Source organism: Tursiops truncatus, chromosome 14 (genome assembly GCF_011762595.2).
Source record: "Tursiops truncatus isolate mTurTru1 chromosome 14, mTurTru1.mat.Y, whole genome shotgun sequence".
NCBI lineage: Eukaryota > Metazoa > Chordata > Mammalia > Artiodactyla > Delphinidae > Tursiops > Tursiops truncatus.
The window spans coordinates 12,375,203-12,387,766 of NC_047047.1; the positions used below are offsets into that span (position 1 = coordinate 12,375,203).

Here is a 12,564-nt window from a genome sequence, read left to right on the forward strand (position 1 = left end):
GAAGATAAGGCTAGAAAAATAGGTTGGGGCACATTGTATGTATACAGCCATATGCTAGTAACATCGTCATCACTTGGGAACATGTTAGAAATCCAGAGTCAGGCACCGCCCAGATGCACTGAAAGAGTATCTGCGTTTTAACAAGATCAGCGTCAATTCACATACACACTACAGTTTGAGAAGTCTTGGTGTAGAGTATCTCGAATGCCAGACCTGATTGAAGTTTGTGCTTAAGGAATATTTCTCCAGCAATGCTGTGTACTGAAAACTTGAGGAAAGGATACCAAAAGGAGCGTGTTATAGCGGTGCCGATGAGAGGTGTACTGTCCAGTGGATATAGAACAGAAGGGGTAGATTTGAGAGATCGGAAGCAGAACCTTGGTTCCTGGCAAATGAATTGATTCCTCCTCCCTGGGTACCGCCGTCTGAAGATGGAGAACGGGGTGGCTAAAAGGTGAGAGCACAGGTGGGAAAGTGGAAAGATTTAGGAGAGCAGGGAGGAAAAGGTAAGGGGTTTGGTGTTGGACGTGGTGACTTGGAGGTGCTGGCAGGACATCCAGAGGGAGAGATTAGGTAGGAATAGGAAACAAGCGACTGCAGTTGGAGAGATGTCAGGGCAAATGGTTGAAACGGTGTGAAGAGGAGACTGATGATAAAAATCTCAGGAAATGCCTTATGTTTTAGAGAAGATGAGCCAGCAAAGGAGACAAAGATACAGCTGGCTAGGCTGGAGGCGTAGGGTGAGGACTGAGAAGATGAGGGATTTGGCATGAGCACAGTTATAGGAGTTAAAGAGTCATCCTTTTGGGGAATTCCCTGGTGGTCCAGTGGTTAGGACTCTGCGCTTCCACTGCCCAGGGAACTAAGATCCTCCAAGCCACGCTCTGCAGCAAAAAAAAAAAAGATTCATCCTTTTTGGCTCCACTTCCTTAGTCCTTCACTGTTAAACCTGATGGGACCTCTGCCTCTGATCTTTATACATTCAGAGGGTGGGAGCCTATACAGACAGGTTGAAAAAGGAAGGAATAGAAGAGGAGGCGAAGGTAGTTGGCAAGCAAGAGGACCACTTCTTTCTCAGAAAGAAGAGTGAAAATAGAGGAATTTTGCCTGCCAGAGAGTAAGTGATCTTTGGCAAACAGAATTGGCTGGGAAGAGATAGGCCAGGGTTTAAGGGTCTTCCTGGTAACTTAAGATAGTGTGGAAAGTTTGAGAAATCTTTTTTTTTTTTTTTTTGCGGTACGCGGGCCTCTCACTGCTGTGGCCTCTCCCGTTGCGGAGCACAGGCTCCGGACGCGCAGGCTCAGCGGCCATGGCTCACGGGCCCAGCCGCTCTGCGGCATGTGGGATCTTCCCGGACCGGGGCACGAACCCGTGTCCCCTGCATCGGCAGGCGGACTCTTTCACTGCACCACCAGGGAAGCCCGAGAAATCTTGAGTAAGTAGATTGGCAGAATCAACAAGAGATAAGTATGCAGTGTTTGTAAAACTTTTGTTTTTAAGTGCTCTTCAGAAAAAAGTAAAAAAAAGAGAATATCAGTTCTATAATAATAGACCAATATCCTGTTTATTTAAAGAAGGAAGATTAGGGGAACAAATTTGGATTAACCAAGCCTTTATTGCAAACAGCTGTGAAAAACCATGGTCCTTGCAAAACTTTTTAAAAGAGGGAGATGGGGAATGAAGGTCTTTGTTTTTGCATGTTGTCTTTTGATGCCAAGAAGCAGAATGAGTCTCGCTAGTTTATTTTTTTTTATCTTGATGAAATTTTGATTGGTTTCAGTCTAAATGCTTACTCTGCATCTCAAACATGTGAATGAGTGAGTAAACTACTTTTTTCCCCTTTAAAAAATAGCTAAAATAAACTTGTTTTTCTGGTAGCAGTCTTGTCAGTGCTTGTCCTGTTAAATATTACATTTAGTTGAAATTTAAATGAGATGGTCAGTGCAGAAAATTGGGAAGAAAGTCAAAATCTCACCTCACTGTTTGGTTTTATGCACGCACATTGGCATAAGTTGTGAGTTACCAGTTTTCCGACTTCAGCACAAATAACAAGCTGCAAAGTGTCACTTGGGGTTCTTGTGATGGGATGAGCATCTTCATATTGACATCTGACAGCCCCGTAGTTGTAAAGCACTAGTTTTAACTATGACACTAATTTGTAAAATATGTGTTCCTTTTGCCTCTGAGTTCTCTCTAACAAAAGTATTACTAAATTTGACATTCATCTAATGGTGCTTCTTTAATTAGTGCACCTGTAAACTGAAATTTTTGGATTTAATGAGTTGTAACCTGAAAATACTTTGCAAATGTAAGATGATTTAATTTTATTTATTTATTTATTTATTTATTTTGGGGGGGTACGCGGGCCTCTCACTGCTGTGGCCTCTCCTGTTGCGGAGCACAGGCTCCGGACGCACAGGCTCAGCAGCCATGGCTCACGGGCCCAGCTGCTCCGTGGCATGTGGGATCCTCCCGGACCGGGGCACGAACCCGCGTCCCCCGCATCAGCAGGCGGACTCTCAACCACTGCCCCACCAGGGAAGCCCCTTTATTTATTTTTTATACAGCAGGTTCTTATTAGTTATCTATATTATACATATTAGTGTATATATGTCAGTTCATCCCACCACCCGCCCCCGCCCCCTGCCACTTTCCCCCCCTTGGTGTCCATACGTTTGTTCTCTACATCTGTGTCTCTATTTCTGCCTTGCAAACCAGTTCATCTGTACCATATTTCTAGATTCCACATATATGCGTTAATATATGATATTTGTTTTTCTCTTTCTGACTTACTTCACTCTGTATGACAGTCTCTAGGTGCATCCACGTCTCTACAAATGACCAAGTTTTGTTCCTTTTTATGTCTGAGTAATATTCCATTGTATATATGTACCACATCTTCTTTATCCATTCGTCTGTCGGTGGGCGTAGAGCTTGCTTCCATGACCTGGCTATTGTAGATAGTGCTGCAGTGAACATTGGGGTGCGTGTGTCTTTTTTTTTTTTTTTTTTTTTTGCGGTACGCGGGCCTCTCACTGCTGTGGCCTCTCCCGTTGCGGAGCACAGGCTCTGGATGCGCAGGCTCAGCGGCCCTGGCTCACGGGCCCAGCCGCTCTGTGGCATGTGGGATTTTCCCAGACCGGGCCACAAACTCGTGTCCCCTGCATCGGCAGGCAGACTCTCAACCACTGCGCCACCAGGGAAGCCCTGCATGTGTCTTTTTGAACTATGATTTTCTCAGGGTATATGCCCAGTAGTGAGATTGCTGGGTCATATGGTAATTCTATTTTTAGTTTTTTAAGGAACCTCCATACTGTTCTCCATAGAATTCCCTTTTATTTCTTTCTCCTCTCTGTCCTTTTACAAATTGATCTGATCTGAATCAGTGGTACAGAAATCTGTGGTCTTCCTCAGATCTTCAGATTCATAATCAAGTCTTTATCTTTTAAACTAAAATGACTATTGAATAATAGAGTCTTAGGATACACTGTTGAAAGGGAACTCAGTTATCTGCTCACTTTTCTGACCCCAGACTTTTAAATTTGACTACAAATCACACTGAAGAAAGAATTTGTGCATAAGTATCAAGGCAGGCTGTAAGCCAAAATAAACATGCTTTCGGTGAGTAATGGATTAGCCTTCCTGTCTATAATTGTCTTTTTTTTAAAAATTTAAAAAATTTTTTGGCTGCGTTGGGTCTCCATTGCTGTGCATGGGCTCTTCTCTAGTTGCTGCGAGTGGGGTCTACTCTTTGTTGCGGTGCCGTGGCTTCTCTTGTTGCGGAGCACGGGCTCTAGGTGCACGGGCTTCAGTAGTTGTGGCTTGCGGGCTCTAGAGCGCAGGCTCAGTAGTTGTGGCTCACGGGCTCTAGAGCGCAGGTTCAGTAGTTGTGGCACATGGGCTTAGCTGCTCCGCGGCATGTGGGCTCTTCCCGGACCAGGGATCCAACCCATGTCCCCTGCATTGGTAGGCAGATTCTTAACCACTGCGCCACCAGGGAAGCCCCTATAATTGTCTTTTTAGCTTAACTGACACCTGGACTCTGGATATGATATGTGACAGGATTGAGGAAACGGTTCTGTATTCACACTCCTGGGCACAGAAGGCGACCTGTCTTTATCAGCTGCTGTGAGCTGTGGCTTCCACATGTTCCTTCATTTCCTAAGTACTGCCTGGAAACTCCATCTGCTTTTTTTCCTTTTTTTGTAAGAGAGGAGCTGCCTGTACATTTTTATTACAAAACGTTTTAAAATACAGAAAGGAGAGCTGGTAGGTTTCAGAACTAAATGTGAGAGGGGAGATTAATTTTTAATTTTTTTCACGCTGCTCTGTCACTAACCATTTTATTTAAAAGGTTTCCTAGGATAAAGCAGAAAAAGTGCTTTGAAAAATGTTTTAATCTAACTGGAAAATGATATCTGCCGCTCTCATGTGGTTTATAACATTGAAAACATAGATTGTATTTCTTTAAGGTTTAGGTGATATGTCAAAGTTATATAGTTAGTAAGTTTCGGCACTATGTTTGGATTTGGGGCATGGCTAGTCTTGTGACAGGTTTAAATAAAGGAAGTTTGATTCGAAGATTTACTTAGTAGGTGAGGACTAAGAAGTAAAGTACAATTAGTACGTTTGTTTTTCAACAAGAATCTGTGCTTCCTTGAGTGACAGCATGTATTTTAGGAAGAGGATTCTTGGTTACATCAAAAGAGCAGATTTAACCCAATCACATTTTTAACTTTGTGACTTCTTTTTCCCCACAACAGGAAATGTACAATTTTAAAATAAGCAGTTGTTACTGTAGAAACCATTTAATTGATACAATGTTCTACTGTCACCTGCGTCTGTTTCACCTGGGAAATTTATACAGGCGTTAAGACCCCTTCAAAGTTACTGTATGAAGGAATTCAGCGTTTACTTATCAGACTCGGATAAACTTAATTGTAAATAGCCAGGTATTCTGGGTGACAGAAGTCAGAGCAAACAAAATTTTTTTAAAAATTGGGTATTCATTGTGGCCTAAGGTCATTTCTGCTCGGTTAAGGGCAAAATCAAAGCAGTAGCAGGATATGTGGCATCTTGATGAGACTCCTGGGAGGAATAAAAGCTGCACATTATAGTAATATAGGAGTTGCCACTTACGCAGACATATGGCTAACAGAACGATAGAGTTAAAAACCCTGAAGTTTAGGCTTCAGAATTCTGTCCAGAACCTCTTCTCTGGTGCCTTAGGCAAGTGCATCTTTTCACATCTTTCTTAGCTTCTTTTTTGTTTTTGTTTTATGTGAATAGTAGTATCTGCCCTAGCAAGAGTTATTCATTCAACCAACATTTATTGCATTTGATTAGGGGCTCTGCACTGTTAGGTGCTGAGGGTAGATAAATGGGCCCCTGGGCTGTCCTGGGAGTCCCAGGTCTGAGAGGGAGATGCATGTGTTAGAGAATTAGCTGTACTAGAATGGATGAAAAGTGACATAAGAAGAGTTTGAGAGTGAAGAGAATGGAGACGTCAAGTGAGTGAGTCCTTGAAAGTGAAGTGTCAAGGACAGTGAGCAAGGGCTCAGAGTAGTGGTTTCTGAGCCAGGGCTCCTAGACCCCTATGCACCTGCCTATGCGGGATCCATGAGATCGCCCTTATTTTCCAAATAACCTAATGGAAATTGGACATTCACTGAGGAGAAGGCTAATTAAAAAGTCAAGTTTCTCAGTTTTGAACTGGAATTATACCAAACTTAATTAGTAATTTTAGCTACTTCTTTCCAGAAGCCTTGAATATTTTGATTGGTACTTAAATAGTTCCTCTAAAGATGGGGGGAATTCATTAGAAGTGATGTTTTAGGGGCACATGAAATCATTGAAGACATACGACAAAAACCAAATTAACAAGGGAACTTTGTTCAAAAGGTTAGAAACCTAGGTTGTGCCAGATTACGTGCTATACCAGGCAGTGTGGCCTTTATTCACTGGGCACAGGGAACTTCGGAAGTTTATCAGATCTCTATTATAGAAACAAAACTGTTGGGAAAAAAACAAAAAAGCGGTCGGGAGAGCAAGGGGGACGAGACCAGGGACAGAAAGTCTTTTTTTTTTTTAAATTAATTTATTTATTATTTGGCTGCATTGGGTCTTCATTGCTGCACGCGGGCTTTCTCTAGTTGCGGCGAGCGGGGGCTACTCTTTGTTACGGCGTGCAGGCTTCTCATTGTGGTGGCTTCTCTTGTTGTGGAGCATGGGCTCTAGAGCGCAGGCTTAGTAGTTGTGGCGCACGGGCTTAGTTGCTCTGCGGCACGTGGGATCTTCCCGGACCAGGGATCAAAACCGTGTCCCCTGCATTGGCAGGCGGATTCCCAACCACTGAGACACCAGGGAAGCCTGGCAGAAAGTCTTTCTGAAGATGTTCTAATGAGACATGTGAATCTGTTGTAGGACAAGGGCAGTGAGACTGAAGAAGAATGAAAAGATTTAAAGGAAACTATAGAAGTAGAGCCCAGAGTACATGACTGTTGTCTAAATGTAGAGCAAGGGTGGATCTGATTTCTGATTTAGATGTTCAGTGATGGGATGGATGCAGAAAGCTGGGAGAGGGAAGGGAAGTTTTCTGAAGGCTTTGTGGTGATGCCCTGCTGAAAATGCAGAGATAGTGTTCTTATATATACATAAGACATACGCATATTTTATTGTTGGATTTTTTCTTTGTTTTGAAAATGAAAGAAGTTTACTGTTCTTCTCTGTATATACCTCTAGCACAAGTTACGACATATTCAGAAAAAATACAGCTTTTGTATTTGGTTATAAGTAGCTGTCAGATTACACATAGAGTAAGCAGCGGGCTTTGGATAAAGCTGGAACTCCTCGGCCCGCTTGTTAGAGATTGAGAGCTGTCGGGATGGCAGGTGAGGAGGGGCGAGGACTGGGCCAGAATGGGAGGCAGCCAGTGTCCCAGCTGCCACTGCAGGGATGCCTGATGAGGGGATGAACCTGGCCATCGGATGAGGTCATTGCAAACCTTTCTTGAGAGGATCTTTGAAGAATGGGGTTATGGGTGAGAGAACGGTGCTTGCTGTTGAATCATCGAAACAAATGCCTTTGTAAACCGAAGCAATGTGTTAAGTGAGAGAAGTTTCAAAAGGGTTTGCTGACAGAGTTGATCAATAGACCGTCTTCATCCAGGTAATGGATTATTTTTTTTACTCCTAGGCAATAGCGCTTTGAGATAAATCACTCTTTGCCAGACTGACCTTATCCTGAGACTCACCTCAGGTACTTGTTAAGCTATCGTCTCCCAACCCTGTTCTGGGGAGGGGACCTGTGAACCTTTACTGGTTGTTTCTTTTTTGTTTTTTTTTTTTTGCGGTGTGCGGGCCTCTCACTGTTGTGGCCTCTCCCGTTGCGGAGCACAGGCTCCGGATGCGCAGGCTCAGCGGCCATGGCTCACGGGCCCAGCCGCTCCACGGCATGTGGGATCTTCCCAGACCGAGGCAGGAACCCGCGTCCCCTGCATCGGCAGGCGGACTCTCAACCACTGCGCCACCAGGGAAGCCCTACCTTTACTGGTTTTTAACAAGCACTCCAGATTATTTTGATAATCAGGCAAATTTGAGTTATGCTGAGCTGAGTGAAATAGTCCTGTTTTACCCATGAAAAAGCAATTCGAATGGAGCCGCGAGCGGAACAAGAGCAGAGCCATGGGGCTGGGCACACAGGGCTGACTTCAAAGCTCTGATTCTTTCCACAGGAAATGCTGCTTCTGCAGTTCCTTTGATCTTTAAATAAGTTAAGAGTTTTTCATCTTGCTCATAGAAACCTCCAAATAGGGCGAGTGGATCGTGGGGAGATAAAGGGCCTTAGATTCTCCCTGATTTTTGGTGGGGGGCGGTGGCAGGCTCATTATTCAGCTCTCACTGATGTTTGTTCTAAATGCCATATCTTATTGCTACCTCTGACTGTCCTGCATACACCCCGAGGACTTTGTTTTTCAGCAGAGCCTGTCTCCTGGTTGCTTCTCTCTCCAAGAATGTGATAAGGTCTGACAGTCTAAATCGTTACATATCTCCTTGGCCGAGTGGTGCTGCCCAGTTCCAGCCATGGCAGAGGGAGAAACTCCCTTCCAGGGATGTGCTTGGGACAGAACCCATAACTTGTAGCAGAGGAGAATGAAGAATTTTTTTTTTTGATACCTGACAGGGTTTGTTATGGGAGTTTCTGTTATTCCCATTAAGAGAGGTGAAAAGAATTACGGATGCGCCATTCAAATCAAAGAATCAGATTATACTAAATATCAATAGCAGTTAAGAGGGTGATGTACTTAATTGTTCCTGCCCACGTGTTTGTCTTTCTTTCAGTTATTGCTAGAATTCACACATATTCTCTAAATATAGTAGTTCATCATCTGAAAATTTCTTGTTTATTTTAAAAAGCAGAATCTTTGACTCAGTTCAACGCACCTCACATTACAGGTTTTCAGTGATAGTTAGATATTAAACTCCAAATTACTTATTAAAATGTGTTTTATATATACATAAGACATATGCATACTTTATTGTTGGGTTTTTCTTTGTTTTGAAAATGAAAGTTAAAATTTTACCATTTTTCTCTGTATAAACCTCTAGCACAAATAACTACACATTCGGAAAAAGTGTAGCTTTTTCGTTGTTGTTAACAGTGGAATGCCTAGCATGATTAAATGAACAGCATTGGTTCTGAATTTTAAAGAAATAGCGTCTGAAGTGTTCCGGTGGTCTCCTTAATTCTTCATGGGTTACACTTTGCGTATACTAAGTTTTGTCTCAATTAGAGGGTTTTTCATTCTACCATTTATTTATGGTTAATGATTATTGAACAGAAAAATTGGATCTTTCTGCAGTAGGACTAGGAAAGAGTTGACTTGGCTCTGAACCCTTGATCTCTAACTGGATTAGAGTCTGTTGCTTTTATTTGTAAATTGACACATCTAAGGTATGAGGTTTTTCTTTGGAAATTTTATTGAAGTGTAGTTGATATACAATGCTATATTAATTTCTTCTGTATACCAAAATGACTCAGATGTGTGTGTGTACATATATATATGTATATGTACACACACACACGTATATATTCTTTTCATATTCTTTTCCATTCTGGCTTGTCAGGTATGAATTTTTTTATACCTTCATCATAACATAATTTTTTGGCTCATATTCTCCTCATCCAACTCCCAGTAGATCTCTTGAGAATGCAGGGTAATGCATGGGGAAAGGAGTTGAATTGTTACTTTTCTTTTGTTGTGTTATTGAAAATTACTAGTTTGTAGTGTGGCAAAAAATCTTTATTTTCACAGTTGAGACTGAGTTACCATTTGAAAAATTCAAAGTGAGAATTAGTGTATAGTTGGGGAACTAAATTAACACTTTTATTCACTTGATAAGTGTATTCATTTGCTAAACAATTAAGTTCTTTGAAAGGTTTCACATGAGTGTACTTGAACTGGTTTGTCTTAATCGACTTGTAGCTTTACTTTGAATTTGTATGTATTGTATATGAAGTAGGATAGATAAAAGTTACATTTTATAAGCTGAACCAGGAACATAACTATATGTGCTTGGAATTTGCATGGTCTTTCAGAAGCAGACCGGTATACCTAACAAATTCCTAGAACAATTATTCAACAAACCCTTTCATTCCACAAATATTTATTGAGAGCTTGTCGTGTATCTGGGGTATATGTTGCAGGATGCAAAGGAACAGTAGCTGCAAAGTCCCTGAGGAAAAATCATGCATGATGTGTTTGAGGAATTGGGGGTATCAGTCTGGGGATATTGATTTTGGATACGTGCACTTTGAGAAGCCTGTAGGACAATCTGAATCTGGCAGGCAGTGGGACTTCCCTGGTGGCACAGTGGTTAAGAATCTGCCTGTCAATGCAGGGGACATGGGTTCGAGCCCTGGTCCGTGAAGATCCCACATGCCGTGGAGCAGCTAAGCCCATGCGCCACAACTACTGAGCCCACGTGCCACAACTACTGAAGCCCGTGCGCCTAGAGCCCGTGCTCCACAACAAGAGAAGCCACCGCAATGAGAAGCCTGCACACTGCAACGAAGAGTAGCCCCGCTCGTCACAAATAGAGAAAGCCCGCGTGCAGCAACGAAGACCCAACAGAGCCAGAAATAAATAAATTAAATAAATTTATTAGAAAAAAAAATCTGGCAGGCAGTTACATATGTATGCCCAGAGTTCAGGGAAGGGGCCTGGAACCAGAGATAGAAATTTGGAAGTTGCCTGTATATATAGATGATATTTTCATCTATGAGACCACCAAAGAAAAGTACGTGTAGGTAGAGAATATTTTCAGAGATAGGAGAGGTGAGGAGGGACCAGGAAATGAAACTGAGACAAGGAAGCACAGAACTAAGAACAATCAGGAGAAGATGGTGCCCTGGAAGCCGCATGAAGAGTGGTTGATAGAGGATAAACAACAAGGTCCTACTGTAGAGCACAGGGAACTATATTCAATATCCTGTAATAAACCATATTGGAAAAGAATATGAAAAAGAACATACACAGACACACACATATGTATAACTGAATCACTTTGGTGTACACTAGAGACTAACACAACACTGTAAATCAACTGTACTTAAATTAAAAAAAAAAAAAAACTTAAGGGCTTCCCTGGTGGTGCAGTGGTTGAGAGTCCGCCTGCCGATGCAGGGGACGCGGGTTCCTGCCCCGGTCTGGGAAGATCCCACATGCCGCGGAGCGGCTGGGCCCGTGGGCCATGGCCGCTGAGCCTGCGCGTCCGGAGCCTGTGCTCCGCAACGGGAGAGGCCACAACAGTGAGAGGCCCGCGTACCGCAAAAAAAAAAAAAAAAAAAACTTAAAAAACATCAATAAAATAGAAAAAAAAGAGTAGTTGATGGAGAGCAGGAGAAGTAGCTGATCACATGTCACTGGATGGTCAAGTGAATGGGATTTGTCAGTGTGAAGGTCAGTGGTGAGTATCACAGGAGCCTGTCCGTGAAGGGGTGGAGGGAAGAACTTGACTAGAAATAGTTCAGCACAGAAAGGGGGAGAGGATTTGGAGACCCAGACTACATAACAACTCTTTCAAGGAGTTTTGTTCCAAAGGGGGCCGAGAAATGGATTGGAAGCTGGAGCGGGGAGAATGGATCATTATATTTAATCTGGTTTGGTTTTTAAGTTGGGGGATATAATGGCAGGTTTGAAGGCCGAGAGGAATGCTGTGGTGGAGGGGGAATAACTGATGGGAGAGCAAGAGGAGAGGTTTTTGAGGAGTGAATCCCTATGTATGCACAGGGAGATACCTACTGCCTAAGGGGAGTGTTGGTAGTGGATGGAGTCCTGGACAATTCACCTGCAGTAAGAGGGGAGGTAGATTTCATGGGTCCGGGTGCTGTTACATGGAGAGATGGGATGGTGGGATCTCTTTTGATTATTTCTGTTTTCCTTAGTAAACACCTATCTAGGAAGCATAGTCCCTGAGATGCACGAGCTTGGAAGAGCTAGGGTAGGAAGTTTGAGGGCAAAGGCAAAATGAAATAGTTGACCTGGGACAGTGGGAGAGTGGATAGACTAGGGAAACGTGTCATGATTGTGGAGCATCATTCGAGCCCTTTAGATGATGATGGTCATGAGTAGAGTGACACCAGTCAGCATGGTTATATTTTTCTTCAGCCGCACAGATGCAAGATTGAGCGAAGGCAGAAAGTTTCATTGAACCAGGGTTGGAGTTCTGCTAGTTCAGTGTGAGATGTAAGAGAGCGGGTAGGGAGTTGAGGGCGTGAGCAAGGAAGTGCTTAAAATGAAGGACTATGGGAACTTCCCTGGTGGTCCAGCGGTTAACGCTCCGGGTTTCCACTGCAGGGGGCACGAGTTCGATCCCTGGTCGGGGAACTAAGATCCCGCATGCTGCACGGTGCAGCCAAAAAGTAAAAAAAAAAAAAAAGGAGGACTATGGAATTTAAACTGGATAAGAAAGAAGTGAAGGCATAATGGTAGTCAAGTTCAGGGGAACAGCGGGAGGATCAGTGGCTGATAGGGTTCTGGTGGGGTCAGAGGTTTTTTGGAGTCAAGGAAGTAGAGGAGGTGAGCTGGAAAAGAGGGGTTGGTGACTGGGGTTGGAATGCTTGAAATTTCAGTGGGACAGGGAAGTTGTGGTTGGTAATGACGAGGGCTTAGGGACTGAGGTGAGATAGACAGATAATGAAAACCCACAGAACATGTTAATAGTGACAGTGAACCAGGAGCCAGAAACCTCAAGGGATGGGGCTAGTGACCCAAGGGTCAGTAGACAATTATTAGGAGGAGTAATGGATGGAATGACCTGAACCTGAGGGTTTTTAGAGCGGAGAGAAAGTAAATAGTTCAGAAATGGTAGCGAGGCGCAAGGAGTGTGCCTACACCATCACTGGGCCTGGTAAGGGTTATGGAGAAGAAAATTCTCATAGCTTCTGAAGCAGTGTGCTCAGGGAGAGCCAGGTTTCTGTCAGAGCAAGGAGGTAAGTGAACATTCAGGGGACGCTGTTTCAGGGCGAAGGCTTTAGGAGGTGGGGAAATGGAAGAGGACAGAG

General features: G+C 43.4%; 1 protein-coding gene across 1 annotated transcript in view; it reads left to right on the forward strand.

Moving 5' to 3' along the window:
- Positions 1-12,564, forward strand: part of EIF2AK3 (eukaryotic translation initiation factor 2 alpha kinase 3) — a 68,845-nt gene that overhangs the window by 2,525 nt on the left and 53,756 nt on the right. The window lies entirely within an intron of this gene.